This window comes from Silene latifolia, chromosome 11 (genome assembly GCF_048544455.1).
Source record: "Silene latifolia isolate original U9 population chromosome 11, ASM4854445v1, whole genome shotgun sequence".
NCBI lineage: Eukaryota > Viridiplantae > Streptophyta > Magnoliopsida > Caryophyllales > Caryophyllaceae > Silene > Silene latifolia.
In genome coordinates, this window is record NC_133536.1 from 156,715,936 (window position 1) to 156,740,961 (window position 25,026).

Genomic DNA, 25,026 nt, shown 5'->3' on the forward strand with positions numbered 1-25,026 from the left:
AGCAGCATTTGTGGATAGTAGTTGGTGGTGTTGGGAGTTGGTCTCGAGAGAGAATATGATGTAGTTGATACGATATCGTGAGACATGTTGTGGAGGTAAGCATAGTCGGTGGAGTTGGTGTTAAGAGTTCATGTGTTATAGGCTGAGGTTTTGTTTTGAGTCTTAGTTGCGTTGTTGTGTCTTAGTCAAGTTGGTAGGTTTGTTTTTATGTATGGGTTGAACTTCAGGGACGAAGTTCTTTTTAAGGAGGGAAGACTGTAATACTACGGTTTTATGAGCCTCTGGGTACTCTATCGAGTGGGCCTTACTCTGTCGAGTAAGGGTGTTTTGCTTTTTAAAATAGTTTCTGCCTGTAGGGTACCCGATCGAGTAGGCGGCACTCGATCGAGTACGTCAGTTACTCGATCGAGTAGCCCGGTTTACGGGTAATGTTTTGACGGGTTTTATTAATAATGCGGGAATGATATATAAGGCTTTCGTCACTTTTCTCAAAACACTTTTACAATCTAAAAACCTTCAAGAGAAGATTAGAAGTTACGTTGAATAATCCTCGCCGCATTATTAGCAAATCCCGGAGCTAGAAGTGTCGGATCCTGTCGTTCTTTACATCGTTGTGATCCTTGCGTCGATGGTAAGATCTACGTACCGAATTTGTTATATTTAATTAAGTTTCGTTAAACCCTAATTTTGGGATTGGGGGTTTTCTATGTTTATGTTGATGTGGTAGTAATTGTATGATTATGTGTATAGGAGAAGGGTTCGTAGAGGAAAGGTTTTGAGACAGCTGCTAGATCGTCTGATGTTTGTGTTGCATTCCAGGTAGGGTTTCCCTACTCGGTATTAGTCCCATAATGCGTTGTTGGTGTTTCGTGATTGTTGAATATTATCGTATTGGTATTGTGACGGTTGTTGATTGATTGTTGTTTGATGGTTGTGATTGTTTGTCTCTGGTTCTCGAGATGCGTTCTCGGCTGAGTGGAGTCACTTGCGGGAGTGGCTTCACGCCCTAGTTTCGCCCTCCGTGGAACCCGCCACGGGATTGGATGTGCACATTAATGGGACAGAGTTATCGCTCGGTATGATGAGCGGGGATTTGGTGGGTACGGCTGCGGTCCCTCACTAGCAGGGCTGGTCCAGTGGACAGTCGGTGACGGAGATTGATTGGAGTGGGTGTGATTGTGTGTGTGACCGTTTGAGCTGTGTTGTTTGTTGTGTTGTTGGATTATATAAATTGTGTGATTAGTACTGACCCCGTTTAAATGTTTTAAAAACTTTGATGATCCATTCGGGGGTGGTGAGCAGTTATGGAGCAGGGATGATATGACGCGTATGGGATAGCTGGGATGAGTCATCACGTGGCAGTTAGAAGTCTTCCGCTGTGTCAGACGATATTTTATAGCTTTGATAGTTTTAGCAGTAGACCGTCTGAGAATCTTGTATTTCTTTTTATCAGTTTTGGAGTTGCTATGTAATTACTTTAAACATTATTTAATTTTAAGTATGTTTCGTTATTGTCTTATGATTATCATTGCCTCGGAAAACCGAGATGGTCGCACTTCCATGCCTTAAGTGGTCCTGGTAAGGCACTTGGAGTATGGGGGTGTTACAAAATCCTTCTTTTAATTATTATTCTTTATTTTTGTAATCATTAATGTAAGAATTACGTCGAAAATATGTTTAAAAAACCGATTTATAAAACATTGTTTCAAACCCTTTTTACGGATTTACAGAAGACAAACGTCGAGAAAGGACGCAGCAACTGCAGCGCCTCTTCGAAGGGACACATCACCTGCTGCGCCTCTTCCTGAGGCTGCCGCAGTTCCTGCTTCCTTTCTTCTTCCTTCGTCTTTTATTCGTTTGTTTGTTTCGTTTTCTTTGTTTGTTCATATTTGTTTTAACCTGATAATTTAAGTATGATAATCTTAACATGTAAATAATTCATTGTTAATTAATTCATCTTTCAAAATCCCGACTTAAATCCCTTATAATCCATATTTGCGGGTTTTCGTCATTAAATCAAAATCGGGTTTTTAGAGATTCGATTCATCCATATTGAGTCTCTGGAATTCATCTTTGATATATTTTCATCTGTTATTTATAGTCACCATCATTAGTTCGTCATTAATTACCTGTTTAACCTAATTAATTTGTTTAGTTTGTTTAATTCTCATAATTAACCTCATTAATCTCGTAATAATTCATCCTAATTGGTTTTATCCATGTTTTATCGTTTTTATGACCTCATTCACATGTAAATAATATGTTAATCACTTTCATCAGAGTCAATTATTCATAATCGACCTTTAAATTTACCAATGAATATTAACGAGATGCAGTTCCGGCTTCACATCCAGAACTCAACCCAGGAACAGACGCAGCGACTGCTGCGCCTCTTCCAAGGGACGCACCTCTGCTGCGCCTGTTCCCGGTTGATTTCTGTCCCTGAACTCCCGTTTCTGCCTTGACTTAGTTTACTAATTACGTGTTTTAATTTACTATTACTCATCCTATCATCCATAATCTGTTCGTTTATTCATTTATTCTTTCTTTTCTAAAACCCTTTCGTTTTAAATGTATTTTCGACATAAATCATTACATCCGATGTAATTATTGTAATTTTCTTTATTGTAATTTTATTGTATTTCTTTTATTGTATTGTTTGTATGTTCTCATATGTAATTAACCTAAATTTCTACCTCGACATTAATTGTATTTTAAATTACGTGTTTAACCGACTTAGTTAATTCTCACATGCTAGGATAAATTTAATGGATGTTGCATTGCATGCATATAAATCGACAACATATCGAGTATAGATAATTTCCCTAATCATTAGTAGAGGCCGCTATGGAGGCGGGCGGGATTAGGTGTTCGATCAAAAGAGCTTCCTAATACGTACCCTCACCCCTTACTCCAGATCTCTGTGAACATCCGTGTTCATTGGCATCCACGAGAGTCATTCTAGACATAGAATGCTAAGGGTAACGAGTGCTTAGTGTTCATGTTAGTGTCTTGACATGACACGAGGTATTCGAACGGTTTCTAATTTTACACAATAAATTGGTGGCGACTCCACAAATGCAAACAAACAAAGAGTGAAAAGCTTGCTTCACTTTTCGCCCCCGTGGGCCCGCGTCCACACCTTATCACTTTGAAGACTCTTCTTACCAGCAATTAAGGTTAATCCATGCCTCTTAAACCATAATTCCCCCAAATCACCATAATTCAATTCATTTTTAACAATGTCAACCAAGTTAAAATAGCAGACCTCATCCATATCACATTTCACCAATAATGCCCGATTTATATACTCAGTTTTATATTTCTTGGTAACAAAATGCCCACCATGATAAATTCTCAAATATGCCCTAAAATCGTTGCTTCCCATCCCAAATTCAACAAAATTACTGTAAAAATAGATTACTAATTAACAATAGAATAGAGTAAATCAAATTAGTAATTAAAAGAAGATAAATTACTCAATCAAATATCTAATTAAAACAAGAACTACAATAAACACATAAATTCGTATGAGTAATAGATTATTTGTAGTATAAAATAGTGTAATTCAAGTGTACTTAAACGAATAAATTAATGTACAATTACCAAATAAAAAAAGGGAGAAACGTAGATACATACCTGCCAGCTAGATTAACTGAAAGTGACAGTAAAGAAGAAGGATGCAGTCAAGATGGTGATAAGGGGTAGATGAGGTAAGTGAGAGTGAAAAATGAAGGGGATGGATGAGGAATTAGGTTAAATTGATATCAGGTAGGTATGCAAAGGGTTAAAGGCAATAAAAACAGAAGAATGAATAATTTGGAGCCTCAAACGTGAGAAAGCCAGGTCATCACCGGAATTTCGACTAAAGTGGCCTGAGTCTTATTTTTGGTAGATGTTAACAAAAAAATGTAAGGTAGTTGAAAGCCAAAAAAAAGTAAGGTAGTTGTTCACAAATAGGCATAAATATAAGGTAGTTTCTGACAAAAAAACCCTTATTTTTATTTTTAAATGTTGATAGGTTGGGGACTGATTTATCAAAGCGATAGGCGGTCTGTGTAATACTACGTATTTATGAGTCACTGGGTACTCTATCGAGTAGGCCTTACTCTGTCGAGTAAGGGCGAGTTGCAATTTAAAATAGTTTCTGACCTGTTGGGTACTCGATCGAGTAACGCAGATACTCGATCGAGTAAGGGGGTGATACTGTCGTTTCGTACCAAAAATAAAATACCTAAGTACAACTAACATAAGTCAGCGGTAAGTAGGGTCGATCTCCACAGGGAGGCGGTGTACTATCTATTTGTCTGTTTATCTGTCTAAATGTCACAATTGGGGGTTTTGATTGTGTTGACTATACTAATGAGATTAAAGCAAAAAGAGAAATTAACAATAAGAGAAAGGAAGTATGCTAGGAGTCGGTCCACCGTGGCAGCTATCAGATCTTATACTATCATGAATACTAAGGCGATTAGACTATTGATAAGAAGAGCTATGGTCGTCACCTTTCGGTCCTTAAACCGCCCTAGAGCGTAAACAGCTTAACTTTCGCCCTCACTGCAATACCCTATTGTAACTAAGCAAGCCTTCCCTTCCAATCTTTCGATCTAGGTCGGGGTTAACTAGAATTATGGTCTCCTGCATGCATTCATTCGACCGGATAACAATTAAATTGCCTAATACAATTCCTATCGCAAGGCTAATCTATTTAATACAGTTAAAGCATCGCTACCACGGCTTCCCTAATCCTAACATACTAGGGGAAATTAGCTACTCATGATAAGAGGGAAAACAGGGAATAAAAGGGAAACAATAAATAACATTAAGAAATTTAGGAGAGAAAAGGAAAAGAGAAATTACTAAAATCAATCCGGAAATTAAAGGAACAGTAGCAAGAGTAGCTGTTTAGAGAAAAGAGAAAAGTAACGTGATCCCTTGCTAATTCTGGATGATTACAAATGACAACCCTTACTCCTATTTATAAGAAATTAGGAGTAAAGGTTAAACCTAATGACGGAATTTAGACTAAAAAGCCCAACCCGTGGCATAGTCCACTCGATCGACCACTTAAATCACTCGATCGAGTGAACTTCACTCAAAAAATGTACTCGATCGACCTAGAATAGTGCTCGATCGAGTAAGGGCATATAGAGAACTCGGTCGATCGACCATATAACTCGCTCGATCGATCATTGTTTATTCATCCTAAAACCACTCGATCGACTTAAGAATGTCCTCGATCGAGTGATTATTAACTTCAAGACTTAGAATTCTTGTTAGTTCGCCTTGACTTGTCCTTTTAGCTCCCGGAACACTTCACGCATCTCAAGACAGCAACATTTCCCGCTCCAAATCATCTCTTCCTCCAAATGCATGCAAAACGAACGGTAAATGGCTTGATTTCACCACTTTTGGGTCCATACCTGCAAATAAGACATAATAACCCAAAGTAGCATATTCGGGGCATTTCGTAGCATAAAACTACGATAAAAGTATAGAAATACGTGCATAAAATAGGCTAAAAAGACTACATAAAATGCACGTATCAAATCTCCCCAAACCAAACCTTTACTCGTCCCCGAGTAAACTAAAATGCAACTAAAGGAACGGAAAAAGATAACTCAGAGCTAGCTACAAATGCCTACTTAAGCCAATTTAATGCAGACAAACTAACACTTATAGCTAAACAGTCAAATGCAAACGAGTTATAAGATGTCTATAATAAAGCTGAACCGTCGACCTTGCAAGACCTTTAACAATGGACTCTCACGGGTCACTCTTCTCTCATGAAGCAAAGGGCAAGCATAAATATGTAAGAGAGGAAGAAAAATAGTCGCTCACCTAGACTACGACCCACATAAACATGCATGCAACTAATATGATAGACAATTCTAGCTACCGTTCATACATTCCAACCAAACAAGGTCCGTCACAGCCGAGGGCTTACAAAGATATGGTAAAGTGAGGCAATGGGTAAGAAAAGGCAAAACATTTATGGGAATGTGGAGGTATAGGTGATCAAGCTAGTACCTAAACAGAACCATATATCAACATCCGATTCCAACTCAATTATGAATTAAGCACATGCCCTTCAATTGGCATAAAATCTCACCAAACCAAACTGAACATACTCCTCATATGATGTAAGATAGAACATAGGAGCAGAAACCGTCAACAAACAACATCTTTTTTTTTTTTCATAATTTTTCTTCTTTCTTTTTTTCATTTTTCTCGGTTTCTTCTTTTCTTTTCTGAATTCTCTTTTTTTTTTTTCGATTCTTTTTTTCATCACGTTTTTTTTTCTTTTTTGAATTCTTTTTTCAACATCCTCCCTTTCTTCATAGACTACCAACTCCGATTCAATAGAATATGCGCCAACATTTGATACAATGAAATATATACCGCAAAACAACAATCTAAACTAGCTTGACAAGGCAGGCTAAATTTGGATGTAGCTAAAGGTCAACTGGCAAATTTGGCTAATGTGGAGTTTATGGGTAAAAATGAAAGAAAAGGGAAAATGTAAGCACCTCCCTGCATGTGACACCAACCACTATCCCGAATGTATGACGGCAAAAAGCAATTGAATTTCATATACGTGCAAATTAATGAACATGCTATGCAAGGAGTATACTACTCACAATCCTACATGAAACCGGTCATAAATGACACCAGTTTATAAGGCTCTAATTCCTTAGAAATTATAAGTAGGTTGCCAAAATCTCAGGTCAAGTCTATATGTTCAGCTAAATTAAACATTAACTCGTAGATTATGCAAAAGACAAAGCTAAAAGATAACAGTTTAATGCAAGGCTTAAGCAAAAAGACAGTTGCAGTGCAATTTCATCACTGAAATCAACCGTTCCGACTCAACCTATATGCTAAATTAAACGTGAAAATTTTTTGAATTTTATCAATTTTCTGATTTTTATTGAATTTTTTGAATTTTAACGAAAATAAACAACAATGCAAACAGAAAATTAAACGTGATAACTGAAATGCAATGAAAAAACAATATGCAGACACAGATATGGATGCATAACCTCCCCAAACCAAACCGTACAATGCCCTCATTGTACCAAAACATGGAAAGGAAACGCAAACTAAAGGAGAAAGAGAGTAAAAGCGGAAAAACTCACAAGATAGCGCGAATAAGGGGACCTCCCCAAACCGACCATGAAATGGGAGGTTGCTAAGGGCCCGGAAAACCGTCTCAGGAAGCTAATCCAAGTCAAAGACACTCGATGTCTGTTGAACAGTAGTCGATCGAGTGAAATGGGCATTCAAGCTGCTCGATCGAATGGTGCACCAGTCGATCAAGTAATTTCCTTTCTGCAGGCACTCGATCGAGTGATTAATCAGTCGATCGAGTGAATCCCCTTGCTACAGTGTTCGATCGAGTAAGCAAAACCACTCGATCGAGTGATGCTCGATGAATTCCTGCAAAATGCAATTGAAACAGCCCGCAACTAACCAAAACAAGCATACTGAGGAAGTTCATGGTATAGAAACCATTTATTACAACTGAAATAAAATAAAGAACAAAATAAAATCTCCGGGTTGCCTCCCGGGTAGCGCTAGCTTCAGTCAGGTCCCAGCTCGACCTTCTTTTTCTTCGAGCCTCTATAATTAATCACGATCAAAACAGCAAAGCGCGCAAAGAACTCAAAATAGCTGCGCATGTGCTACACAACAGCATAAGTAGCACCAAAGTGGAATAGCGAAATAGGAATTAAAAATGTTTAACTTTTTAAGCCTAACAAATTTCCTATGTGAGCTCCTAAATTTATCCACATAATAAAGGAGCGCGGGAGCAACTGTCAATATATAAGGGTCCCGATTCAGATTAACAGTTTTGAAATGACGAGGATGGTGAAAAATCCTTAAATTAATCGACCACATGTGAGGAGGTATAACATTAAAAGGAACAGCGCGAGTCAAACGAGGCAGAATACTTTTAGAACAAACAATAATAAAATTATCGTTTACTACCTCAGATCGGTCGCTCTCAATGACAGAATCATAAGTAAAAGAGTTTATTACCTCTTCCGTGCTAGGAGCAATTACCGTCTCAATCGCTTCTTCATCAACCTCCTCAAAGGGAACCCATCCCGTAACTCGCAGACTTCAAGTGTACCCGACTACCGTGAATAAGGGAGGTTCACCATAACCTTCATCATCGTCAAACTCATCATCCAATATGAACCCAAGTGACGGAGTTAAGCTCCCAATGGCCAAATCAGTCGATCGAGCAAAATAATCACTCGATCGACCAATCTCTTCCCGCATTTCACTCGATCGACCAGAGCAGTAACTCGATCGACCAACTTCCTCCTGAATTCCACTCGATCGAGCAGTGATATCACTCGATCGAGCAAGTTCTTCTGGAAAATCACTCGATCGACCAATAATTGTCACTCGATCGAGTGATTCCTCCTGTACAGCGCTGAAATCCTCGTGTGGGGCAATGAAATGTGATAGAAACTCGTCGTCCGAGTCATAAAAGTCATCCTCAGCATTGGGCAACACGGTTTTTTCATGGGAAAAACCGTTCTCAGCAAGGTATACCTCTTCGGTTGCCAATTATCCGACTCAGCTGTTAACTGAGCAATTTTAGACTCCAGCTCAATGATTTGAGCATCCGCACGTCTATCACTCTCTTGCCTCCCTCGATCATAATTCTGTATTTGAGATGCAAGTATCTCCATTAAAGACCTCGCCCGCAACCTCTTCTTCTTGTATCTCACCGCTAACCGAGCAATGTCGATTTCGAGCTTTTCAAGTCGCGAAGAAGTGCGCCTATCATGATCTTGCCTCTCTTGGTCACGATCTTGCGGTTGGGATGCAAGTATCTGCGAGAAGGATTTCAGCTCCGCAATTTCTTCTTCTTGTATATCGGGAGGATCTTGTTGCGGTGGCCATTGATAGGGTGGATGTGGCGGCACAACTACAAACCGCATTGTGCTCGGCAAACCACATCTCCCGCAGCGGATCACCGGCTGTTCCATATAATGGGACATCGGTGATGGGTCAAAGGTACTCAAGCCTTCCCTTTGACGGTCTTTCACCTAGAACTGTCTAGGTAGTACTGTAAGGCCTATCAAAACAAAGACTAAACAAAAGATTAAAATGGCTTCAAGGGATAAATCCCTTGAAGCTAAAAACAGATAAAATTAACAAATAAATAAATAGATTGCCTCCCCGGCAACGGCGCCAAAATTTGATACTGTCGTTTCGTACCAAAAATAAAATACCTAAGTACAACTAACGAAGTCGGGTAAGTAGGGTCGATCTCCACAGGGAGGCGGTGTACTATCTATTTGTCTGTTTATCTGTCTAAATGTCACAATTGGGGGTTTTGATTGTGTTGACTATACTAATGAGATTAAAGCAAAAAGAGAAATTAACAATAAGAGAAAGGAAGTATGCTAGGAGTCGGTCCACCGTGGCAGCTATCAGATCTTATACTATCATGAATACTAAGGCGATTAGACTATTGATAAGAAGAGCTATGGTCGTCACCTTTCGGTCCTTAAACCGCCCTAGAGCGTAAACAGCTTAACTTTCGCCCTCACTGCAATACCCTATTGTAACTAAGCAAGCCTTCCCTTCCAATCTTTCGATCTAGGTCGGGGTTAACTAGAATTATGGTCTCCTGCATGCATTCATTCGACCGGATAACAATTAAATTGCCTAATACAATTCCTATCGCAAGGCTAATCTATTTAATACAGTTAAAGCATCGCTACCACGACTTCCCTAATCCTAACATACTAGGGGAAATTAGCTACTCATGATAAGAGGGAAAACAGGGAATAAAAGGGAAACAATAAATAACATTAAGAAATTTAGGAGAGAAAAGGAAAAGAGAAATTACTAAAATCAATCCGGAAATTAAAGGAACAGTAGCAAGAGTAGCTGTTTAGAGAAAAGAGAAAAGTAACGTGATCCCTTGCTAATTGCTGGATGATTACAAATGACAACCCTTACTCCTATTTATAAGAAATTAGGAGTAAAGGTTAAACCTAATGACGGAATTTAGACTAAAAAGCCCAACCCGTGGCATAGTCCACTCGATCGACCACTTAAATCACTCGATCGAGTGAACTTCACTCAGAAACAGCTCGATCGACCTAGAATAGTGCTCGATCGAGTAAGGGCATATAGAGAACTGGTCGATCGACCATATAACTGCTCGATCGACTGTTTATTCATCCTAAAACCACTCGATCGACTTAAGAATGTCCTCGATCGAGTGATTATTAACTTCAGCAGCTTAGAATTCTTGTTAGTTCGCCTTGACTTGTCCTTTTAGCTCCCGGAACACTTCACGCATCTCAAGACAGCAACATTTCCCGCTCCAAATCATCTCTTCCTCCAAATGCATGCAAAACGAACGGTAAATGGCTTGATTTCACCACTTTTGGGTCCATACCTGCAAATAAGACATAATAACCCAAAGTAGCATATTCGGGGCATTTCGTAGCATAAAACTACGATAAAAGTATAGAAATACGTGCATAAAATAGGCTAAAAAGACTACATAAAATGCACGTATCAGGGGGCACTCGATCGAGTACCTCAGCTACTCGATCGAGTAGCCGGTATTCGGGGGCTGTTTTCTCGGGTTTTGTTAATAATGCGATTAAGTATATAATAACTTCCGTCATTGTTCTTTAAACACTTTTAAAACCTAATTACTGTGAAAAGAGAAATCAAACTACGTCATTCGCTTTAATCGCATTGTTGGCAAATCCCGGAGTTTGGAAGGTCGGATTTCACCTTTCTTTGTACCGTTGTGATCCTTGCGTCGAGGGTAAGATCTACATACTGTTTTTATAGTATTTCCTTAAGGTTGGTTAAACCCTAATATTGGGAATTGGGGGTTTTGTTGTATTGTATGATTGGTAGTGATTATATGTTTGTATGTTAGGAGGAGGATTCGTAGAGGAAGCGTTTTGATATCACCGTGAGATCGTCGATTGTGTTGTGCTTTCCGGTAGGGCTTCCCTACTCGGTATTAATTACATAATGTGTGGTGATTGTGCTGTAGTTAGTGATTGTTGATTGATTCAGACGGTTGTTGATGTTGTATTGTGATTGCTGATTGTTTGTCTCTGGTTCTCGTGATGCGTTCTCGGCTGAGTGGAGTCACTTGCGGGAGTGGCTTCACGCCCTAGTTTCGCCCTCCGTGGAACCCGCCACCGGAGGGGATGTGCACATTAATGGGACAGGGTTATCGCTCGGTATGATGAGCGGGGATTTGGTGGGTACGGCCGGTCCCCCATCGGCGGGCTAATGGTCCAAAGTGGACGATCGGTGAGGGAGATTGATTGGAGTGGGTGATTGTGTATGACTGTTTGAGCTGTATTGTTTACTGTGCCGTTGGTTTACTTAGATTGTGTGATTAGTACTGACCCCGTTTAATGTTTTAAAAACTGTGGTGATCCATTCGGGGATGGTGAACAGTTATTGAGCAGGTATGAGTCGAGTTACTGGGATAGCTGGGATGTGCCACCGTCTGATGATAGAAGTCTTCCGCTGTAGCTTAGTAGTTTTCATAAACATTTCAGTTAGCTCAGTAGACAGTTGGTTTGAGAACATGTATTCGTATTTTGGTTTGGTTTTTGGATTGTAACCTTTCACTAAAGTATTTCTATTTAAACGTTGTTTCATTATTGTTTATTTGATTATCATTGCCTCGGGTAACCGAGATGGTAACATCCTTATACCTGGGTGGTCCTGGTAAGGCACTTGGAGTATGGGGGTGTTACAAAATGGTATCAAAGAGACGATCCTAAAACCTGTAACCAATGAACCTAATGAACATAGGGAGTCAATTAAAATGAACCCGGGGCAACAAAAAAAATTAAGCAATCCGCTTCGCACCTAGGAGCTAATGCAAAGGCTTGGGAGACGTCTTAAAGTCGCGAACTCGCCCTACAATTTTGAACCGGTCACATGGGGGGTATATGTCAAGGTCGTATGTGTTGTTTGTTAGTTTGTATGTGAATGTGGTGATGTATGTTGTAAGTGTTGGATGTTTGGAGTAGAAGGTTGAGATTGTGAATGAAAGATTGGTGAAGTATATAGAACTGTCGTTTGAACAAGAAGCATGTTGGATGTTTACTGTGTGGCGTTTGATAATATGATATAGTTGTTTGGTTGATCATATGAAAAGCTTGGTAGAATTGCATGCTTAGCTCTATTATATGTTGAGTTTATAATGTTGCTTAGTATGTTGGGATATGTGAGATAACATGCGGGTAGTATATGCGAGTCAGCATGACTCGATCGAGTAAGGGGGTACTCGATCGAGTAGGTGAGATACTCGGTCGAGTGGGTCTGACTCGATCGAGTGGGTATTTGACGATTTTGAATCCAGATTCGTGTTTTTGGGCACTCGATCGAGTACCTCGGGCACTCGATCGAGTAGGGGGTCACTCGATCGAGTAGCCGGGTTACTCGATCGAGTATGTTAGAAGTCAGAAGGTCTGTTTGGGTTCTGAGGTCGAGGCACTCGATCGAGTATGTTGGGCACTCGATCGAGTAGCCTCTTACTCGATCGAGTAGGTTTGGGTACTCGATCGAGTGTGTTCTGGGCAGCCTGTTTTTGTGTTTTGAGGTTTTAGTGCGTATGTTTATATCTACCCTTTCTTATATAGTTTCAAGATGCCGCCCAAGAGAAACGCTTTGTATGTGAGAGCTGAGACCATGAACATAGATGATATCGTTAAGATGTTGGAGCATCAAGATGCTCTTACAGAGGCCTTAAAGAAAGTGGGAAAGGAAAAGGAGGTTGATCACTCTAAGATCAGCCTTTATATAGCGAGGTTTAACCAAAAAGAGTACACGGGAACCGGGGAACCAAACCTTCTTGACAACTGGCATCGTGAGATGGAGAACATACTAGACCTGGTTCACTGTCCTGATGAGATGAGAGTAGAACAAGCTGCGTTCTACCTAAGGGAAGCAGCTGGCAAGTGGTGGGATACGGTGAAGGTGGGTGTTAGGGAGATGTATGCGAACCAGGGCTTACCTGCTATACCTTGGGAAGAGTTTCAGAGGGCTATGAGGAAAGAGTTTGTACCGGAGCATGTGAGGAGTAAGCTGAGGGAGGAGTTTGATGGGTTTAAGATGACATCCGATATGTCGATTCTTTGAGTACTACAAGCAGTTTAATGAGAAGTCTAGGTATGCTGAGGATATGGGTTTGAGTGAGGAGAACCTGGCGCTGAGGTTTGAGAGAGGGTTGACACCCAAGATTATGGATAAGTTACCCGTGGGAGTCCTTACCGATGTTAAGGAAGCTTATGAGAGGGCTGGGAGAGCTGAGAGGTTGGTGGAGATGGCTTAGGAGAGAGTGAGTGAGAAAAGAAAGGCTGAGAGTGAGGGTGGTGGCCAATCTAGTCATAAGAAAGGAAACCACACCCAAGCTAGAGGGTTTTCTTCTGGGTCAGGATTCAGTGCTGGGGCTTCCTTTGGGCGTGGCCGTGTGAGTGGTAGCGGTAGTTAGGGGATGACCTGTTATGGTTGTGGCGGTGTAGGCCACAAGAGACATGAGTGCACGAGTGCACCGAGAGCTTTTCAGGGATCGGCTCGGGGGAGCTATTCTCAGGGACCTGCACAGAGTTATGCGAGTAATAGACCGTCTGGGTCATGGTCTAATCGGGGAAGTCAGAGCTATCAGGGTGGAGGTAACCGCAATGGCGGTAATTCTTATCAGAAACCAGCTACGAACAACAACAACAATCAAGGGTCGGGTGCTAAGCCGACCACATCGCCCAAGATCTTGTCCGGGGAGGTGGACGAAGACCGATGGAAAGTCATCCATGATGGACAAGAAAGCAGCTGAAGATGATGCACATGTTATCACTGGTACTTTTCTTGTTAACGGTATTCATACCTTTGTTTTGTTTGATTCGGGGGCGTCTCAGTCGTTTGTATCTTCGAGTCATGTTAAACGGTTGGGTTTGAAGGTATATGAGTCTGTAAGTGAGAAAGTTTTTATACCTTCGGGTGAGTCTGTATTATGTGGGAGGTTGTTTAGAGATGTATCTATGATAGTTGGGCAAGTTGATCTACCTGTAGACTTGCTAGAGTTTCCTTTTGACGGTTTTGAGATGATATTCGGGATGGACTGGTTGGAAAAGTACAAAGCTAAGATAGACTGTCATCAAAAGAAAGTGTCTTTGAGAGGGCCTAGGGGTGTTAGTGTGTCTTATCGTGGGTTTGTAGTCAGACCCAAAGTTAACTTGATTGCAGCTGTCACCTTGAAGTCTTATCTGAGGAAGGGATACCCTTTGATCTTATGTCATGTGAGAGATGACCGGATAGAGAGTGCAACAGTTGATCAGATACCAGTGGTGGGAGACTTTGCAGATGTTTTTCCAGAGGAGATTCCGGGGTTGCCACCGAAGAGGGAGATATATTTCACAGTTGAGTTGAAGCCGGGGACGTGGCCAATCTCTAAGGCACCGTATCGGATGGGTCCCAAAGAGATAAAGGAGCTCAGGAAACAGTTAGATGATCTGATAGAGAAGGGATACATTAGACCTAGTGTATCACCGTGGGGAGCACCAGTTCTTTTTGTGAAGAAGAAAGATGGGAGTTTGCGGTTGTGCATAGACTACAAGGAGCTGAACCGAGTGACGGTGAAGAACAAGTATCCTTTGCGAAGGATAGATGACCTGTTTGATCAGTTGAGTGGTGCATCAGTCTTTTCCAAGATTGATTTGAGGTCGGGGTACCATCAGGTGAAGATTAGAGAGATGGACATACCAAAGACAGCTTTCACGTCGAGGTATGGTCATTATGAGTACGTGGTGATGCCGTTTGGGTTATCTAATGCACCGGCTGTGTTTATGGACTTGATGAACAGAATCTTCAGACAATTTTTGGACAAGTTTGTGGTGGTGTTTATCGATGACATCTTAGTCTACTCCAAGACTAAGGAGGAGCATGAGGAGCATCTGAGGATTGTGTTGCAGACTTTGAGGGAGCATGAGTTATATGCTAAGCTGTCCAAGTGTGAGTTCTGGTTAGAGAAAGTTGCTTTTCTGGGGCATGTGATCTCTAAGGAGGGAGTAGCTGTGGATCCGGCAAAGATTGAGGCAGTGACAAAGTGGGAAGCATCAAAGAATATTGCTGAGATCAGGAGTTTCTTGGGTTTAGCTGGATACTACAAATGGTTTGTGAAAGATTTCTCCAAGATAGCTAGACCTATGACAGCCTTGATGAGGAAAAAGAACAGGTTTCGTTGGGATGAGAGTTGTGAGACGGCGTTCCAAACATTAAAGGAGCGTATGACCATAGCTCCTATCTTAGCATTGCCTGAAGAGATCGAGAACTTTGAGGTTTATACAGATGCCTCAAAGAATGGGTTGGGATGTGTGTTGATGCAGAACGGTAAGGTGATTGCCTATGCTTCTAGGCAATTGAAGCCGTATGAGGAGAACTACCCTACACATGATCTAGAGTTGGGTGCAGTGGTGTTTGCTCTCAAGATATGGAGACATTACCTTTATGGGGCGACCTTTAAGGTATTTTCGGATCACAAGAGTCTCAAGTACATCTTCACTCAAAAGGAGTTGAACATGAGACAGATAAGGTGGATGAAGCTGATTGGCGATTATGACATGTATATTATCTACCATGAAGGGAAAGCCAATGTTGTTGCAGATGCTTTGAGTAGGAAGAGTGTACATTCCTTGTGTACAGCTCTATCTTTGATGAGGTTGAGAGATAAAGTGGGGAAGTTTGGGATACATATGATGCAGAGAGGGGATGCTGTGGGAGATTTGACAGTGCAGCCTGATCTTTATGATGATATTCGAGGTAAACAGGCTTTGGATCCTAAGATGGTTGAGTGGAGAGCTGGAGTAGAGAAAAGGACAGTGTCTCGATTCTCTATTCATACAGATGGTAGTTTGAGGTTCGATGGTAGGTGGTGTATCCCTAATGATGAAGAGCTGAAAAAGACAATCATGACAGAGGCACATTGTACACCTTATTCAGTACATCCAGGTGGTGACAAGCTATATAAGGACTTGAAGAACACGTTTTGGTGGCCTGGGATGAAGAAAGAAACAGCTGAGTTTGTGGCCCATTGTTTGACATGCCAGAGAGTTAAAGGGGAACAGCGACGACCATAAGGTAAGATTCAGTCTTTAGAGGTACCTGAGTGGAAGTGGGAATCCATTTCTATGGATTTTATCGTGGGTTTGCCAAAGAGTCAACAGGGTAACAACATGATATGGGTGATAGTGGATCGACTGACCAAGTCAGCTCACTTTGTGCCAATGAAAGATACATGGACTAAAGCACAATTAGCTATGGCTTATCAGAAGAATGTGCTTAAGTTACATGGAGTCCCTACGGACATAGTGTCTGACAGAGATGCGAGATTTATCTCAAGGTTTTGGAAAGAGTTGCGGGAATCTTTGGGAACAAAGTTAAAGATGAGTACAACATTTCATCCTGCGATAGACAGTCAGACTGAGAGAACGATCAAGACTCTTGAGGATATGTTGCGAGCTTGTGTGATGGACTTTGGTGGTAGCTGGGAACAGAGGTTGGATTTGATAGAGTTTTCTTACAACAACAGCTATCACACTAGTATCGGCATGACACCGTTTGAGGCTTTATATGGGAGGAGGTGTAGGAGTCCGATATATTGGGACGACAGTGCTGAGGCAGTGGTTCTAGAACCAGAGATGGTACATGAGATGGTTGAACAGATAAAGATGATCATGGAACGGATGAGCAGCTCAGGATAGGCAAAAGAGTTATGCAGATCTACATCGCCGGGATATAGAGTTTCAGGTTGGGGATAAGGTTCTTCTGAAAGTGTCTCCTATGCGTGGGGTTATGAGATTTGGGAAGAAAGGCAAGCTGAGTCAGAAGTCCATCGGGCCTTACGAGATCTTAGAGCGAGTTGGGGAGGTTGCATATCGTCTGGCTTTACCGGCTGCGTTAGAGAGAGTGCATAATGTGTTACATGTATCGCAGCTGCGGAAGTACGTGAGTGACCCATCACATTAGTTAGAGGCAGAGAACTTAGAGCTAGATGAGTCTTTATCATATCTTGAGGTACCTAAGCAGATTCTTGACCGGAAGGTTAGGAAGACTAGGAGTGGTGAGACAGTTTTGCTTAAGATCCTTTGGTCTAACCACGAGACTGAGGAAGCTACATGGGAGGCAGAGGATGCCATGAGAGAGCGTTACCCTTTCCTTTTTGATCAGGTATGTATGGTTACGGGGACGTAACCTTGTTTCTTTTAGGGGGGTAGGAGATGATCGCAAAGAGTTTTTAAACGTTTTTATACCCTTTTTATGTTGTGTCGGTATGGTTGTTGTCGTTGAGTCGGGTTGAGTTTGGGTTAGTAACATGTTTTATGTTGAGTTTTGTTTTGGTTGTTGAGTCGGGAGTTCGTAGTGTGTGTCTTTGTTTTGTTGTGGTTTGAACTTCGGGGACGAAGTTCTTTTTAAGGAGGGAAGACTGTAATACTACGTATTTATGAGTCTCTGGGTACTCTATCGAGTAGGCCTTACTCTGTCGAGTAAGGGCGAGTTGCAATTTAAAATAGTTACTGACCTGTTGGGTACTCGATCGAGTAACGCAGATACTCAATCGAGTAAGGGGCACTCGATCGAGTACCTCAGCTACTCGATCGAGTAGCCGGTTTACGGGGGCTGTTTTCTCGGGTTTTGTTAATAATGCGATTAAGTATATAATAACTTCCATCATTGTTCTTTAAACACTTTTAAAACCTAATTACTGTGAAAAGAGAAATCAAACTACGCCATTCGCTTTAATCGCATTGTTGGCAAATCCCGAAGTTTGGAAGGTCGGATTTCACCTTTCTTTGTGCCGTTGTGATCCTTGCGTCGAGGGTAAGATCTACATACTGTTTTTATAGTATTTCCTTAAGGTTGGTTAAACCCTAATATTGGGAATTGGGGGTTTTGTTGTATTGTATGATTGGTAGTGATTTTATGTTTGTATGTTAGGAGGATGATTCGTAGAGGAAGCTTTTTGATATCAGCTGTGAGATCGTCTGATTGTGTTGTGCTTTCCAGGTAGGGTTTCCCTACTCAGTATTAATTACATAATGTGTGGTGATTGTGCTGTAGTTAGTGATTGTTGATTAATTCAGACGGTTGTTGATGTTGTATTGTGATTGCTGATTGTTTGTCTCTGGTTCTCGAGATGCGTTCTCGGCTGAGTGGAGTCACTTGCGGGAGTGGCTTCACGCCCTAGTTTTTCCCTCCGTGGAACCCGCCACGGGAGGGGATATGCACATTAATGGGACAGGGTTATCGCTCGGTATGATGAGCGGGGATTTGGTGGGTGGCCGCGGTCCCCCATCGGCGGTCGGTCCAAAGTGGACGATCGGTGACGGAGATTGATTGGAGTGGGTGATTGTGTGTGACCGTTTGAGTTTGTATTGTTCTTGTCTTCTTTGTTGGTTTACTTAGATTGTGTGATTAGTAACTGACCCGTTTAATGTTTTAAAAACTCGTGGTGATCCATTCGGGGATGGTGAACGATTATTGAGCGGTATGAGTCGAGTTCTTGGGATAGGCCGGGATGTGCCACCGTCTGATGATAGAAGTCTTCCGCCGTAGCTTAGTAGTTTTCATAAACATTTCGATTAGCTCGATGAGAGACGATTGGTTTGAGAACATGTATTCGTATTTTGGTTTGGTTTTTGGATTGTAACCTTTCACTAAAGTATTTCTATTTAAACGTTGTTTCATTATTGTTTATTTGATTATCATTGCCTCGGGTAACCGAGATGGTAGCATCCTTATACCTGGGTGGTCCTGGTAAGGCACTTGGAGTATGGGGGTGTTACAGTCTGACTGCCGACCTAGTGCATGGTCAAGTTCCTTGTTCAACTGTTTTGGATACAAACGGTGGTGCTGGTGTTGGTAGTAGAAGAGGGCATTTGAAGAAGTTAAGGGAAAAGAAGGCGGCATATCATAAGTCCCCTCATCTTGTATTTCATTCTGATTTTCTTTTGTTGCTTCATTACTTCATGCTTTGATTTTTTAATCATCATCATTTTGTTAATTCATGTGAATCTTTTCTGAGATTAATCGATGCATCTCTCTTTCTTAAGATTATGTTTATCTGTTACATTACCAATTTTGTATTCTAGTTATGATTCAGGAACATATCATGATAAAAGGGGTGATGATGCTCATGGTCTATGCTTTTTACAATTTTACAAAGGGGCGGTTTATTATTTTTTGAGTTTTTTGTCAAAAGCTACCTAATATTTACCTCATTTTCATAAATACTACCTAAAGTTTTTAATTTTGCGAGAAACTACCTAAATTTTCTTGACTTTTGTCGGACACTACCAAATTGAAAAATTCGATCAAATTAGACAAAATTCTAACTCGATAACATTATTTTTGGCATTAAACATACATTAATTACTATACTTAACCACCACCAACTGTTTTGATTAGCTACTAACACATTTATTTCAATTTTTTTTACTACAATTTTGACTAGTTTGGCGAGATTGTGGCTAATTTGGACAAAATTATGATTAATTCGATTGGCATTTTGACTTATTTGTCGGAATTTTAGTTAATTTGGAAAAAAAATGTCGAATTTGCTCATTAATTTCAATTTGGTAGTTTTCGACAAAAGTAAAAAAATATTAGGTAGTTTCTCGCAAAATTAAAAACTTTAGGTGGTATTTATGAAAATGAGGTAAATATTAGGTAGTTTTTGACAAAAAACTCTTATTTTTTTAATTGATTTATTGTTGTCCTAGATTCCTTAGTTTTCTAATTATAACCCTAGATGTAGTTTTTTTGTTCATTATTGTACTCCGTATCTAGTAACTTGATTATAGGTGCGCCGTCAATTAGTCAATATGGACGAATTCTGGCACTAAATCTAAGTGTTTGAGCATGTATTGATTTGGTTATGTTTCTTTACTAGTACGCTGTCAATCATTCTCGATTTCTCGTCCCATGTATTGATATTAATAAAGGCATTGCAATGGCTCCATAATATGTTTTGCACCTCATTCAGTTATAGTTCGTAGTAATTCGAGTATAGTGTCGTACCATATAATGATCTTGCATCACACGAACTGAAACTTTAGGTTCAATTTAAATTAATATTTTTCGACTAAGAATGTCTAAATTTTCATGTTTATATGGATTTTCATCCGATAGATGATTGATAAATGAAGTGTGTAATTGCATATTAATTATGTGTCAATAACATTTTCTTAGGTGTGTGAATTAAAGCTCGTATTCGAGGCCAAAACTATCCAAAGAATGGAACTTTTAGTGATGATCACCTTGAATTAGAGAATGCAATCAGTAACACCATTTTTCTATGTAGACTACTTCCTGTATAAACTAAGTTGTGATCAAGGGGCACCACCAAGCATAATCTTCCAAGCCATACAACTTATTCTATCTTATCTACAATTAAAGGTACAAAATTTATTACTCCATATCATACATCACTCCGGTAAGTCTTGTATGAGACCATCTCATATACTAGTACTCTCTCATTCATTCTCGATTTCTGGCCCCGTGTTTTATTGTTTCCCTTTCAATTAATCTATGAAACTGTGAGTTAACTATGTCATATACAGAATATATGTAATAGTCGTTAACTTTTATCTGTAGTTCTAGTTTTCTCTACTTTTACTTCAGATATCCTAAAATTAATGCATTTGTCTAAATTAGCTTTCATATAGATATTGGTTTAAATTATGTTTCCTAGAGGCACCTTTTGTAGGCCTTTTATGTTGACAGTACCTGAGATACCATTCTGTGGAAGGTTTAATCAATGAAATACTAGCTTTCATTTTTTTTGTTGTCTGTCATTGTATCTTGGAAGGTTTAATTAATGAAATACTGACATATAGTCTATCCAGTTTATCAACGATTCCAGGTCGGCTTTGATTGTCATGCTTCAGTCCCTACATCATTTGAAATATGGCATGGATATTGTCTCTAGAACTAGGGTCAAGACACATTTTGCTAGGCCTGATTGGACGGCTATTTTCAACCATGTTGTTATCAACCATACTGCTCAATGAGTTGGTAAGCATTTCTTTATCTTCTAACATTGGATATTTGTTGTATGGCCTTTTAAACGTCAAGAATGTTAGGTTGAGTTATCTTTGTTCTTAATCATAACTGTCGCTTATAATTGTTACATTTTGTGACTCCAGGAGTATTGTGCTGCACCTGGATTGACGCAAGACCTCGGAAATTTGTCACACGACTTTTATAGGAAGAAAGGAACAAAGTTAAACATTTAAAAGATGTTCGCCTTTAGATTGGTATGGTTTCTATGTTTACCACCATGTAAATAGAAATATTTATTCTTTTATTTGTGAGAGATGAATTTCAATATGATTTTTGTGTTAGACTAATTGTACGCGTTCTTTTGACTCGGACATGGGACAAATTAATAGATGGCTAAAGTAGCAAAAGAGTCTCGCTAGTTCTAAATGTTGGTTGCTTCGTCATTGTTTTTTCTATATTCCCTTGCATAATTGTCATGACGGCATTGCTTAGAGAAGTATCATGTTACCTCTTGACACTTTTGTTACTCCCTCTACAGAATTCTTAGTTTACATTACTTTTAATTTGGGGCAAACTTTATAATCTAAAGATACCTGTGATTTAAATTTCATCAACTACAAATTTTGGATAAAATTATTCTATTAACTAAAAATATGTATGGTTCATCTTGGTTGTGCAAACTTTGATTTCATTTTTTTTCTACTATAGACTATAGAGTACTAAATTAAAAGGTTCTATGACCATGTCTTATTTTGCAGGTAAACGAAGGCTAAATGTGTGAAAGATGTCAACCGGCACGACTGATTCTTGTTCAAGAGCAATGACACTTTTCATGAGGACTACAGTAAGGACTACAGAGTACTACGATTTTTTTTGATGGCATTGCTTCATTTTTTATATCATCATGTCCATTGGATTATGTATACTAGCTTCTTGTGCTATTTAATTTTGAGCCAGTTGAGTATATAGTTAAATATTACTCCCTCCGTCCCGGTCAATTGTTGTCCTTTCATTTTGGCACAAAGACCAAGAAAAGAGGAAAAGGTCAATAAGTAAATGACAAGTGGAACAAATTAAATGAGAATGATCAAATTACTCATCAAGTTCATTCTTAAAATAGAAAGGACAACAAATGACTGAGACACCCAAAAGTGGAAAAGGACAACAAATGACCGGGACAGAGGGAGTATTTTCTTACATTTAACAGGTTGCAGAAATATTTTCTTACTCTTCTGGAATTACATCCATCGCTCTCCTCGTCCTCGTCATCTACCAGGTCTTCTCCTTTCTTTCTCTTTCCATCTTACTTTATTCTCCAATTCATCTACAATATTTATTAATTAGTTGTTGCTTTACTTAAGCTAGGTGGGGTAAAAGGGACTCTGTCGTGATATTTTATAGCCCGTTAGAGACATGTTTTCGTAATCGTCTTTTAGTTACTTTGTCTCCGTCACCGACAATTGTTGGCTTTTGGTGTACTGAAAACAGTTTAGTTATTCGATAATGGCTGTCGAAAAACTGATGTACCAAATCACAAAAAGAATAATCTTTTGTACAAAGTTAAGCTACTGTACACGACTGATGGTTGCTTGGGAGTCAGTGCAGTAGGACGTCTGGTCAAAAATGTTTTTTCAGGGAACAAGCTTTTGGTTCATCAGCTGTAGAGGTTCCGAGCGTTTACATGTTCCTTTGGTGAATAATTGACCTGGACTTCTCTATCTAATTCATAGTTGCGAGCTTCACCTATCCGGTCTTGGTAGGTTCGTGACTGGGACTTTGACAAGATTCACCACTGTTTGTGATTTTGCAAGCAAAGTTTGTAGGGACAGAAAGAAAGCCAAGTAAAATGCTTTTATTTCTGTCAAAATTAACAAGATATTTAGATGTATTCCGGAATGCACACTATTCAAATGTAACGGAAATAAATCATTATTATAACTAACAAAGCTTTGATTATGGTGTTACTTGGAATATTGGGCCTCTTAGATAGAAGCATATCCTTCCCCAAGTTGGAGCTAAGGTAAAGAGGTAAGGCCCAACTTGGATGTAAAAGTCTTGGGTTGAGTTTCCATGAGACCTTTTGTTCAAATACCAGCCAACAAAGTTGCTTGCCTTTGAGATTTGTTAAGGTTTCGATTTATTTGATTAAATAAGAGTTGATTTGATTCTGTATAATTTTTTGAGGATTTGGGATTTGCTTGATTTATAGGACAAGCTATTGGATCAAACTACTGTGACGCATCTATTTAAGATTACTAAGTAGTTTGGCTTGCTTGCTTACTGGCAGTGGCGGAGCCAGGAATTTAAGTCAGCGGGGGCGAAAATTTTCAGCGGGGGCGAAACGATAATATTATAAGGGGGACTCAAAAAAATTCGGAAATTTTAACTAAAAATTTCGCAATTTTCAAATGCCAGCGGGGGCAACCGCCCCTGCTAGCCCCTCCCTGGCTCCACCACTGCTTACTGGAATGACAGGTATCGAATTTCGGAGTAACGAATATTGATGCTTATTTTACGTATGATGCGCAGTTCGACTGGTTTTTTTATTATACTATCAGTGAAACCAGTGTTTCAGTGAAACTGTGAAACTGCAAGTATGAGTTAAGCTGCACTGTTGCACACGTAATTGGCGCCAGTCATCAGAAACTGGAGATATGAAAGTGAAAGTACAACGTGACCTATCCAACCCCCAGCATCATAGTCCTACTCAATTATTTGTCACATAACTAAGACCATATATGAGCCTTTATGTGCAAAGAATCAATTATGTAGTGTCGTTTATTAATTATAGCATTTTTAGATCATATAACATAATAGAAATATGAACTTTTGCCTTTTAAATGCCGAAGTAGATTAAACAAAGCCATATTCCTTGTTTGATTATTGCTTTATGTTATTTATGGCTTTAGTGTATATGTAGTATGTACTAATCAAATATATTCATATAAATTATATTTTGTTTTCCCGTTATAGGTTTTAGATTCATCAGATGGTTTATGTTGATTGAAGTCCCTTTGACATTGCGCCTACATGATTGAAGCCCATACGACGTTCAAACTACTAAGTGTCCTTGTCTAGCTAGTTACATAGCATTATTTACGATTTTTTTGGACAACTTTAGGTTGGATTTTACATCCCTTTTGATATTTTTGATTTTGTCGTACTATAAAGTACGTACTAGTTAAATTGTCAATGATATAGTATTTGTGACGGAGACGATATATGTATCAAACATATGATTATTTATAAAAGTACGTAGGTACGCACGTACTACTTCATTATATATTGCATTATGGTTTTTCATGATTTAGTAATAGCTAGTAGTACTACTACTTATAGGTCTATTTAATTAATCTCTACGATTTTATCAAGAAATCAAATTCTCAAAAATCTAATAGCCGAAATTATTTCGCGACAATAAGAAATGTCAATATATAAATAGTTGCCGCCTAATTCTGTCTCATCGAGTGACATATAAAAGCATCAATAGTCGCTTAAGACACTTAAAAGCGTCAAATTTTTTGATAAATAAAAGCGTTAATAGTCAATGAAGACGTTTAAAAGCGTCAAATTCGTTGACAAATAAAAGCGTCAATAGTCAATGAAGATGCTAAAAAACGTCAAACTTGTTGATCCAAAAAAGCGTCGACGGTCATTGAAGACGCTTAAAAGCGTCAAATTTATTGACAACTAAAAGCGTCAATAGTCCATGAAGACGCTTAAAAGCGTCATATTTGCTGACAAAAAAAGCGACAAAAAATAACGACGGCCCAAAAATTGACGCTTTCTTAAAGCGTCGATAAACAAAACATTGACGCTTAAAAGCGTCAAAAAACGCTTGAAAAAGCGTCATTAATGCACGGTATGTGTAGTAGTGAATATAAAGTACACACTTGTCATTATCAAAACTAATCATATATCTATATGGTCCAACATCTGTGTTTCTTA

General features: G+C 39.5%; 1 long non-coding RNA gene across 2 annotated transcripts; it reads left to right on the plus strand.

Moving 5' to 3' along the window:
- Positions 1–20,522: 20,522 nt before the first annotated feature.
- On the plus strand, positions 20,523–24,327 carry LOC141615159 (uncharacterized). 2 transcript variants are annotated; one of them, XR_012529673.1, is made up of 5 exons: positions 20,523–20,612; positions 20,922–21,090; positions 21,222–21,332; positions 21,837–23,553; positions 24,052–24,327. It is a non-coding gene; the product is annotated as an uncharacterized LOC141615159 (long non-coding RNA). The 2 variants fall into 2 exon arrangements; XR_012529674.1 differs by having other exon boundaries at positions 21,837–22,354.
- Positions 24,328–25,026: the final 699 nt, after the last annotated feature.